Below are 11,835 nucleotides of genomic sequence, written 5' to 3'. Positions count from 1 at the left end.
GAGTGTGTGTTCAGAATTCTATGTTAATTCTAGTAGTTTAAAGCATATTAAAATGAAAATTTTTATCTACAAAAACAGCAATCACATTTGGATCAACCTAATATAACTTAGAAGACAAGGTAATTATTTTTTATAGTAGAAACATAAAAGTATTATGGGAACTCAAGAGAAAAAAATGTTTAATTTGGGGAATTAGAGACTTCAAGAAATGGGTCAGTTTAAGCAAGTGACTACAGATGGTTGACAATAGCACAAAAGGCCAGCTTTATAGAGTAAACACTAGGAGAAAGTAGAGTTCAGTGCTTAGTCTGGAAGGACTGGAAAACAAGTGGCTCTCGTAGTATCTGGAATTTCCAAATGCTCTCTCTGGAAGTTCTTTTCAACAAAAGTATTTGGGGTTTATTTGTTTTATTTTGGTTTTAGTTTCAGTTTTCTGATGGGGAGGAATGGAGCCCCCCGAGAATCAAATATACATGTATGCTTATATGTTTGAAAATCTAAGATTTACATCTTTGAACCACTATAGAAATAAAATTCTGAGGCAGTTGTCTAGAGTGGCTGAGATTTTTCCTTTTAGCTACCTGGAAAATGTAGAGTTGCTATTTCAGGAAAACAGATGACGAATCTCATAAAGGCATAGCTTTCATTTAGTCAATAAAAATGTCTGCCAACCTATTCCACCCACACTAAACAATCAATAGAAATGAAATTTTGGCCTACACAAACTGAAAATAGTAGGGCCAAAGCAAAGAAAGATGCCAGAAAAGGACTAGATGTAAATTCTCAATTTCATTTAGAAAGTTTTCCTTATGCAAATCCATTTACCTAAGCATTTTCACACAAATTTGAGATCATTGGGTAGGCTCCTTCATTACTAACATACAAAGGTAAATTTATTCATTACTAACTGGCTGCTCAAGGAGTACTGATTAGAGTTCTTTTTTTTTTTTAATTTTTATTTATTTATGATAGTCACAGAGAGAGAGAGAGAGAGAGAGAGAGAGAGGCAGAGACACAGGCAGAGGGAGAAGCAGGCTCCATGCACTGGGAGCCCGATGTGGGATTCAATCCCAGGTCTCCAGGATTGCACCCTGGGCCAAAGGCAGGCGCCAAATCGCTGCGCCACCCAGGGATCCCCTGATTAGGGTTCTTTGTTCATTATCTATGGGTTTCTGCTCAATTCCTCTACAAGGCCCATAGATCACATTTGTGGAAATTATCAAGTGATACAAAGATAAATAATATTTTCAAGGAAAACAAGAAAAAAGTTTGTAAATAAAGTTATTTAGATTTATCATAACTCTTGAAAATATAATCCCACTCCATCATGCAAACTAGTAGTAGGTCTATATAATACATAGTAGAAAATGTAGCAGTATACTTTTTATTTAAATCTGTACAGTCCAATATGGTAGCCACTAGCCTCTTACAGCTAGTAAGCACCTGAAATGTGGCTAGTCTGAATTAAAACCTGCTTTAAGTATAAATTACACACTGGATTTCAAAGACTTCGAAAGAAAAATACAATATAAAATTTTCATTTAGCAAGTCTTAATTACATGCAGAGATGATAACAGTTGGACACATTGGGTTGACTAAAATATATTACTAAAAATAATTTCATTTGTTTCATTTTATTTTGTTTAATGTAGCAATCAAAATATTTACAGCTACATATGTGGTTTGCATTAGATTTCTTTGGATCAGCACTAGTCTAAGAGATAACATATTAACTTCTCTAACGTCAGTTTCCACTTCTGTAAAATGGAGAAAACAACTATTGCTCTATCTTATTGATTTGCTGTCAAGATAAATGAACTAATGTATAGGAGACATCTTAAAAGCTATTGCACACTACTATCAAAAAAGAATAATTCCTTATGAAAAAGTCAGCATAATGAATCCAAGTGGTAAATGTAACTTTTAGCTGTTCTGGCAAAGGATTTCAAAATGCTAAACAAAAGTAAGAAATGTGGATTTATCCTCCAAACCTTTCAATGCTTTCAGTTCATATAAATTTGAAATGCTGAGCACACCAAACTATCTGACAGACTCCATGATGGATAAACTCCTAGAGCGGGATAATATTCTATGAGCATGCTCAAGGGATAAAGTAAGCGATCACCCTATTCTCAGAGATCAGCCTGTCTTGGAATCAAAAAGGCTGTGGTATTTGAGTCCACCTAGTGGTGAATTTATCAATGCAGCATTTGCGGTAAATCAGCCATCTGGACCCATGGTTTGAGATCACTCTTGCCTGTCAAAACAATGGAATTTTCTAACCCTAAAAATGTAAAAACTCAGTCTAAATTAGGAAAAACTAATAGTTTTAAACTATAAATTGCTTCCTGTTTTCAACATTTCTTTAGAATTGCTTCTGACTTTCCTGGAAGTACAAAGTGGGGATAATATGATCTCAAGAATTGTGAGGCTGAGATGAATGAAGAAAAGAGAGAAAAAAGTCCACCTACACTTACAGCTGAGTACCTTGAGAATCTCTCAACAGGTTGCATAATGTCATGCCAATGGTCAGAGCTTCAGTAAAAGTCACCTAAAGACCCCAAATACAGACTCAAAAGCAGGGAATAGGAAGTCAGCCAACTTTGTTTACCATCCAGCCACATATTCTGACATATTCCCTCATCTTTTAAAGTTATTACACTCAGACAACATCTAAGCAGTTGTAATTATCCAAATACATACAGCCTCAGAATCTGTATGTATGCTATTTCTATGCCAGAGCATTATTGCACTGCCTAGTTGCTGTTTCTCCAGCAAACTCATCTTCCTTCCTCAAGAGTCAATTAGTGTCATCTCCTCTGGGAATCTATCTCTGGCATATTCCACACACTTGGACCTGTATTATAAAACCTCCCTAGAATGTAAACTGGTCCAGCCACTATGGTAAATAGTATCAGGGTTCCTCAGATATTGAAAAATGAACTACCATATGGATCTAGCAATCATACTTCTAGACATATATCCAAATGAAACAAAATCATTATCTCAAAAAGATGTCTGTACCCCCATGTTCACTACAATGTTATTCATAATAACCAAGGTATGGAAACAGCCTAAGTGTCCATCAACAAATGGAAAGGTTGTTTCCTTACCTTGGTTATTGTGAATAATGCTGCAGTGAATAGGAGAGTGTGGCATATATAGACATGATGGAATAACATTTAGCCTTTAAAAAGAAAGAAATCGTGTCATTTGTGACAACATGGATGAACCTGGAAGGCATTGTGCTAAGTGAAGTAAGCCAGACAAAGACACACACCACACAGCATCACTAATATGTAGAACCCAAAACAAATAAACAGACAAAAAAGGTGAATTCATAGAAACAGAGAATAGAAAACTGGTTGCCAGAGACAGGGAAAGGCTGGTAAGATGTATAAACTTTCTTTCACTTATAAGGTGAATAAGGTCTGAGAACTTAATATATAACATGGTGACTGTAATTGGTAACACTATATTGTATAACTGAAATTTGCTAAGAGAGTAGAACCTAAATGTTCTCACCAAAAAAAAAAAAAAAAAGTAAACATGTAAGGGGATGGATGTATTTTAATTAATTCAATGAAAGAAACCCTTTCATAATGTATATACAAATTAAATCATCACACTATATACTTTAAGTATCTTCTAATTTTGTCAATTATACCTCAATAAATCTGGAAAAAAAGAGAAAACAATACATAACTTCCCTATATTAGAATTGTCTATTTCTCATTATGGCTTTTTATTTGATTTCTTTTTAAGATTTATTTATTTACTTTTTATGATAGACATAGAGAAAGAGAGAGAGAGGCAGAGACACAGGAGGAGGGAGAAGCAGGCTCCATGCTGGGAGCCCGACGTGGAACTCGATCCCTGGACTCCAGGATCAAGCCCTGGGCCAAAGGCAGGCGCTAAACCACTGAGCCACCCAGGGATCCCTGAGATCTTTTTTTTTTTTTTTTTTTTTTTTAAGATTTTTTTATTTATTCATGAGAGACACAGAAAGAGAGAGAGAGAAGCAGAGACACAGGCAGAGGGAGAAGCAGGCTCCATGCAGGGAGCCCGACATGGGACTCAATCCCAGGCCTCCAGGATCACACTCCAGGCCAAAGGCCATGCTAAACCACTGAGCCACCTGGGCTGCCCTGATTGGGATCTTTTAGCCACATTTTCCAATCCAGTCGTATGTATTAGAGGGAACCTCTGTCTCTTGCTTTTCATGTGTCTATGCCTCAAGACCTCCACTAGATGACATTCCTAGCCTCTTTCCACCACCCCTCACTCTAGTCCCTCTAATTGGGTGGGTGTTAGAATAAACCAGCCATGTTCAGCTCTTTTCCTGTCTCATTCTCTTTTCTTCATAATCTGTGTGATTGGATGAGATAATATGTATGGTCTTCTCCATCCTATGCAGTAGCAGGGGCCTGGCTCTTTGGGCTGTGGCTTCCAAGAGCTGCCTGTTTCATTAAGGGTGTGGGTGTATTCAAATACTCATTTGGCTGACCTCAACCACAATCTCCATATAACTATATAGATGTTATAAAACATTTTATCTCCATTTATTGGACTCCTGTGTCCATATCAGTTGGTTCTAAACACAGGTGGGGGGAAAAGGAGAATTATTTATTAGTCTCCTAAAACTCCTAATAAATAAATGAATCTCAATGCAATTCTGGAGCCATAAGTGAAAAAAAAAAAGTCAAGCTAGGAAGGCATAAGCAGCTTAAAGCAGAACATCTGCCAGAAAAAAATAAGGCAGTCTGGATGTCATATCAACAAAGTCTTGCTCAATAAGAGACAATAAATAATAACAATAACTTTGTTCTTAAGTTATATGCCTATCCCTTAATTTCCCCTCTTTATGGTAGAGTCTGGATATTACCCATTTTGGGGGTCTCCCAAATTAGCATTCAATAGTGCACATGCAAATAGTTGTTTAATTAATAATTAATAGACTACATACATTACGGGTTAAACCTGGGAAGAGGAGAGCACAGATAATGTTAGAGTTTTTTTCATGACAGCCAGGCATGGGTTAAGAGCTGAACTGTCTGCCTCAAACCCTTCTAAGCCTCTGTTTCCTCATTCATCTAAGAAAGCTAATGAAGCTACTGACTTCACAGGAGTTTTGAGAGACTCAAAGAACTTAAATTTTTATAAAGGCTTTCTTTAGTTCAGACTTACCACATAGGAAGTGCTAAATTCCTTTGTGGGAGCTGAAGTAGCATCAGCAATTGCAGTAGCTTAATTTGGACATTCCCACTTAGAACATAGATGTAAGCATGAACAAATATAATTTCAAAGGAAGGAAAAGGCAGAGAGGATTTAACATGATAGAGGTAGATTATTAGCTAGATGGAAAATTTGTAATTGTTACCCTACCACAGATTAAATTGAGCTGTGGAGTATGTTTCACAATTTACATAGCTTTTATTGTTTATATTTTTGCATTTATTTTCTTTTGAAGATTTTATTTATTTATTTTAGAGAGAGAGAGAGCAGAGGTGAGGGACAGAGGAAAAAAGAGAAGCAGACTCTCCACTGAGCAGGGATCCTGACACAGGGCTTGATCCCAGGACCCCTGGGATCATGACCTGAGCTGAAGGCAGATGCTTAACCAACTGAGCTACCTAGGCACCCCCCTTTTTTTTTTTTTTTTTGCATTTCTATTACAATTCTGACAATTTCAATTTTCTCCTATCAAGAACACTTGGATGTTAAATTAGGAGCAGCCCAGAGTCACCATTTTCCATAATGTACTCTTTCCTCCTGATGCTCAGATCAGGTCAGAAATATTCAAGTCTATTAAGCTGGGCTGGAGTTGGGGATGACTGTAATTAAATACTAAATTTTAATTCTTACTCATTCCCATCATTTACAAAAAAACAAGACTGATATTTTTCCTAATTTTCACCTCTCTTTCATGTTCCATACACAATTATCTCATGGACTCAGTTTCCCACGAAAGGAATTTTATTTTATTTTATTTTATTTTATTTTATTTTATTTTATTTTATTTATTCATGAGAGACAGAGAGAGAGAGAGAGGCACAGACACAGGCAGAGGGAGAAGCAGACTCCATGCAGGGAGCCTGTTATGGGATTCGATCCAGGGTCTCCAGGATCACACCCTAGGCCGAAGGTAGTGCTAAACCGCTGGGCCACCTGGCTGCCCCGAAAGGAATTTTATATGCAGAATTCTATTGTTCTTAAATTAAAAATGGAAAATGCTGTTTTTTAATCTATCTCACACTAAATGTATCTAAACATTTTTAGATTTGCTGGAAAAAATATTAAAATTCTCTTCCCCAAAGCCAATATTTGGTTTGGTATCCTGTAACTTGCAAAGTAGTCACTCACACTTAGAAGTTCTGCAAGCTGCTATCTGTAAGATGTGTCTTTAAATTGTAAATACCTGTTTTCATAATCCCCCTCCTCATATCCCCTATGTAACCTATAAAGAAAAACTTTAATGAATTTAGTAAAATAAAAAATTGCCTCCAAATTTACATTTATATTTTCCCACACACCTAGGGAAAAACTAATAAAGGTCTCATATTCAGTGAGCTACAGCTGGCATCTTAACCAAATATTTTCTCATCTACTCTCTAAAAAGGAGAATAAAATGGAGAATAAAATATCAATATCAATAATATGGAGAATAAAGGAGAATAAAATATCAAGTTCATATATTAAACATTTTAAACTCTTTTAAAAGATCACCAATGTATGCAATATAACCATTTTTAGTAAAGTTGACAAAAAACAGATGGTAGAAAGTAGTTCACCTAAGGATAGCTCTCCTTTGCCCATTTGCCAAGTTTGAAGTGATTTCCTCTATTCTGATCAGTTTCATATTGCTATTTGCCAATGTCAACATACAATTACAAATTTTAAGGACACCTCTTCATAAATGGGTCGTAATATCTGCACTTAGTGCAGCAAACTATTGTTGCAATTATTGTATAGTTTCTTATTCCATGTCTATAATTTACCATTAAGTTTCCATTAGAGCAAACAGCACTGTTAACTGATGGAAATTTCTTACCAAATACTGCAAATGTAAAGTCACAATAAAGTCACTAATAATTCCCCTACAAACCTAAAAACTTAAAGGTCAGGTGTATTTTATTTTCTCCAGCCTGGTCTCCTAAAAATAAATCACAGATATATTCCTGATCTGCAATTTAATTACCCTCTGGAGACCAGCAGGTTAGAGTTGGAGGGTGTCATTTAGCAGCCTTTGGGGAATTGGAACCTCTTTCATTTGCATTACTTCTTTGTAATAGGAATTTAGACAGACTTGGCCTTTTTTTCCTCCCAGAAAAAGGTCACAGTCTATCATTAGAAGCTTGAATGAGAAATGGTAACATTGATTTTTTTTTGATAAAAGTTAGAGGCATTGAAAACAAATAACATATTGACATTTAAAATATTCATTTTAAAAATAGAGGACACTATGGTGTGTCATTAGCACCTTCCACATTATTGGGTTTTCATCCATTTACAGCATCTCTGGGTTGAAAGGGACAATAAAGATCATCCTATCCAACTACCACCTGATACCTTGAAAATTTCCTTTTCTGTGGTACAGTCTGATCTATTTTCTAATAAATTACATCTATAGTCAGCGAAGAACCAAGTTCTTACAATTTATATTGAATCTTCAATGATACATTAGCTTTTATCACCTTTATTTTAATTGAACTCTAGTAAACAGTCTTTTTAAAACTTCATAATTTTTACTTTTAATTCCTTCAACTTCTCACTCCCCTGGGCATTAATTTCTGATTAAATTTTAAATATAACTCTAACATATAACTGGAAATTCAAATAGGTCAAAAAAGCATATGTTTTATTTCTTTGCTTATTAGAAAACTGATGAAAATAAGCACTATTCAGATCTTTCATTGATATGTCTTCAAGAATAAATGCTTTCACTACAGCCATAAAAAATATTTCAATAACATTTATATAAAATGTGAATAACATTCTGATGTCAAATAATTACCATGAAATTAATTGCAATGACAATTACAGATTAAGTTCATGTAAATAGTGTTATCTTGAACTCACCTTCTTTTCCCCTTCCATTATCTTTGATCATGTATCCCCTTTTCTTTCTGATTCTCCATTTTCCACCAGATATAAACAATTTATTTTAAACTGAAATTTTTCTTTGCTGGGGGTGAAATGACAATTCTAGATCTAATCTAATTCTAGGGTAGGGGAGGTAGTCCTACACTTACAATTTACCTTAATAATCTAGAACCCCACACACACTGACCATTATGTCCAAGTGCTAGCCCATCATCACCAGCAAACTCAGAAGCTGAAAACATCTTATGTTTTTTCATTGATTTGATAAATATTTGTTTTGATCCTACTCAGTCCCAAATGCTCTGCAAGGTATTTGGCTTACAAAGATAAATATAGCATCCAACATCAAAGAACTCATTTAAATGGAGGAAGACTGATACACATAGTGAGGAAAATACTAGTAATAGGTACAGGTGACTATGAGGACATGCAGCAGTTGTACCCACCCACTACCAGGAGCTAAAAGAAGTTGACTCTAAAGTACTGAGTTTCAAAGGATGAACTCAAGTCAGCAAGGAAAAGTGAAGATGAAAGGCTCTCATCTTATCAGTAATTGTGGGTCTGTCTCTTTCAGAGCCAGAACAAATGTTTGCCACAAGCTGGTTCAATTAACCTCTTAATTTTGCAGACAAGAAATTCAGTATGTTTCAGAGCCATTTTCCCATTAATCTGTATAATGTTTTCTAGAGACTTTTTTAAGAAAGCAAATATTTTTAAAGATTTTACTTATTAATTTGAGAGAGAAAGAGAGGGAGAGAGAGAGAGTAAGAGAGAGAGAGAGAAGCCACAAGCAGGGAAAAGGGCAGAGGGAAAGAAACAGACTTTCCACTGAGCAGGGAACCCGATGTGGGGCTGGATCCCCAGACTCTGGGACCATGACCTGAGCAAAGGTAGATGCTTAACCTACTGAGCCACCCAGGCACCCCCTAGAAAGCAAATATTATGTTGATTTTTACAGATAAGGACATTAGGGCATTCATATAAGAAGTAATTTACCAAAAGCCCCCACAGAGTATTTGATGAATGTGAGGAGATATTCAAGTCAGGTGTCTCTCACCCAACTGTTCATGATAGGAAGGATATTATTCTTATGACAAAAGAAAAGCACAGGGCTGAGAATCTAGAGCCTTGACACTAATAGTTCTGCAACTTTGAAAAGGCTCTCATGTTTCCTCATTAATAAAATGAGGTGATTGCGCAAGACGTTCCAAAATTCTAGGGCCATGCTGTCAAAATTGTGCCGGTTCACAATACCGTATACTAAAATATCTGTTACTTGCATGTGGGAAAGATTCTAGATCTGCCCAAAATCATCTGACATTAAATGTCCCCTTTCATTAATTTTTTAGTCCTGACATTTTTAGTTCCATGTTTCCCCTTTATCCAGATTTTTCTTATTTCTTTTCATTTTTTCAAAATCCCCTAAGCTGCCTGAACTATGATTAAGCATTTAGAAGATTCCCAATAAACTTATCCCATAATGAAAAAGCACTCTGAACATACTTAAAACTTTGGAACTAAAAGCTTTATATTTACAATATTTCAAACCTCAAGCCATAACAGCCCAAATTCAGAGGGAAGTAAAAGCAACTCAGATGTGAAGCAAAATAGTTAAATATTAATGTAATGAGATTTTAAATCATAGGTCTGAAAATCCATCAAAAAAAACCCTTTTTTTTTTCCAATTTGTAGGAAACTCATATTTAAGGCCATGTCAAGACAGATTATCTCCACCAAACCTTCTTTTCATGCATTATTTCCTCACTGTATTTTTTAACCACTCCTTCCTTTTCTTACTTATTCACTAAATATCTTTTAACTTCCCATGTTCAAAACCTATGGTAAAACAAAACAGAAAAAGTCAATAGAGCTGTGTGTTTGGTTGTTGTTTATTTATTAGATTGGTTGGGTGAAAAAAAAAAAAGATTGGTTGGGTGAGTGGGAATTTTTGGGTTTGTTTGTTCTTATATAGAAACATTTCCTCCAATACTAAAATAAAAGGCTAAGATACAATAAGAGTCTATCACTGGTTGAGATATTAAATATCTCCTGTATACCAGCATCTAATTAATGCCCAGTTCTTTCATATGTTTAATGTGTTCTCAGTCAATTCAGTTTCCAATATAGTGTTTGAATTTTCTTTAAAGTACTAGACTTTTCTATATTTATTTCACTTATTTTATAGGTCTTATTTTCCTTAGAATATCTTTGAGGCTATGTCCCACAAAAAAAAATGCTCATGAACTATAATAAAATAATTCTGCAAATTGATTTATTTTACATTCATGTTACCCCTGGAAACGATTACATGCAAGTCTATAGCATGCTTAATTAACATGGGTGTAAGTCAATCTCTTAAGACCTTAACAGTAAACAGATATCTATATATTGAGTCAATAGGATAAGTATGATTGTTAAAACTAACATTATAATACTATGTATTGATTGCATTTATTTTCTTTAGTTCCATTTATATAATTTTCACCATTCATCCATATAAAAATGAATGTCTCTTTTAACTTTCATTTTAATCCTTTCTGCCTCAGAAATGTCTGCTTGTTTCATTATTCCTCATTTTTCTAAAAGAGACCTATGACAAAATATATTTTCACCCATTTCACTATATTCACTTACATTTATCTCTAATATATTTCAATACTACTCCACTAAGTCTCATGTGTAAAAGAAAAATGGTAAGAGCAAGTACACCAAGCTCCCTTGTTCTTCAAGAATATGCAAAGCATATTGAAGAAGAAGGGTGTATCTTAATGAGATAGTTGCTTGGCTAAAAAGTCGTAAATGATAACTTTTTTTTTTGGATATTTTTTATTGGAGTTCGATTTGCCAACATATAGTATAACACCCAGTGCTCATCCCATCAAGTGCCCTCTCAGTGCCCGTCACCCAGTCACCTCATCCTCCCACTCACCTCCCCTTCCACTACTACCCCTTGTTCATTTCCCAGAGTTAGGAGTCTCTCATGTTCTTTCTCCCTCTCTGATATTTCCCACTCAGTAAATGAGAACATTTAAAGGGAATGTAACTTTCCCAGAAAACAGGATGGAGCTTCCCCCAATAATTAAAAGTAGAATTACTAAAAAAAAAAAAAAAAAAAAAGTAGAATTACTATATGATCTAATAATTCCACTACTGGGTATTTTTACCAAAGAATACAAAAATATTAATTCAAAAAAATACATGCATCCCTTTGTTTATTACAGCATTACTTATAATAGCCAACATATGGAAGCAGCCCAAGTGTCCACTGATACACAAATGGATAAAAAATATGCAGTATTTATACAATGGAATATTCTTGAGCCATAAAAAGAATGAAATCTTGCCATTTGCAACAACATAGATGAGTCTAGAGGGTATAATGCTAAGTGCAATAAGTCAATCAGAGAAAGACAAATACCATTATGATTTCATTCAAATGTGGAATTTAGGAAATAAAACAAAGAAAAAAGAAACCAACAAACAGGAAAACTCTTAAGTATAGAGAACAAACTGATGGTTATGGGGGCAGGGGGAATGGGTGAAATAGATGATGGGGATTAAAGAGTACACATATGATGAGCACTGAGTAATATACAGAATTGCTGAATCACTGGGATGCCTGGGTGGCTCAGTGGTTGAGCATCTATCTGCCTTTGGCTCAGGTCATGATCCTGGGGTCCTGGGATTAAGTCTCACATTAGGCTCTTTGCAGGGAGCCTGCTTTTCCCTCTG

This window comes from Canis aureus, chromosome 6, assembly GCF_053574225.1.
Source record: "Canis aureus isolate CA01 chromosome 6, VMU_Caureus_v.1.0, whole genome shotgun sequence".
Taxonomy (NCBI): Eukaryota; Metazoa; Chordata; class Mammalia; order Carnivora; family Canidae; genus Canis; species Canis aureus.
This window is presented reverse-complemented; position numbering follows the sequence as displayed.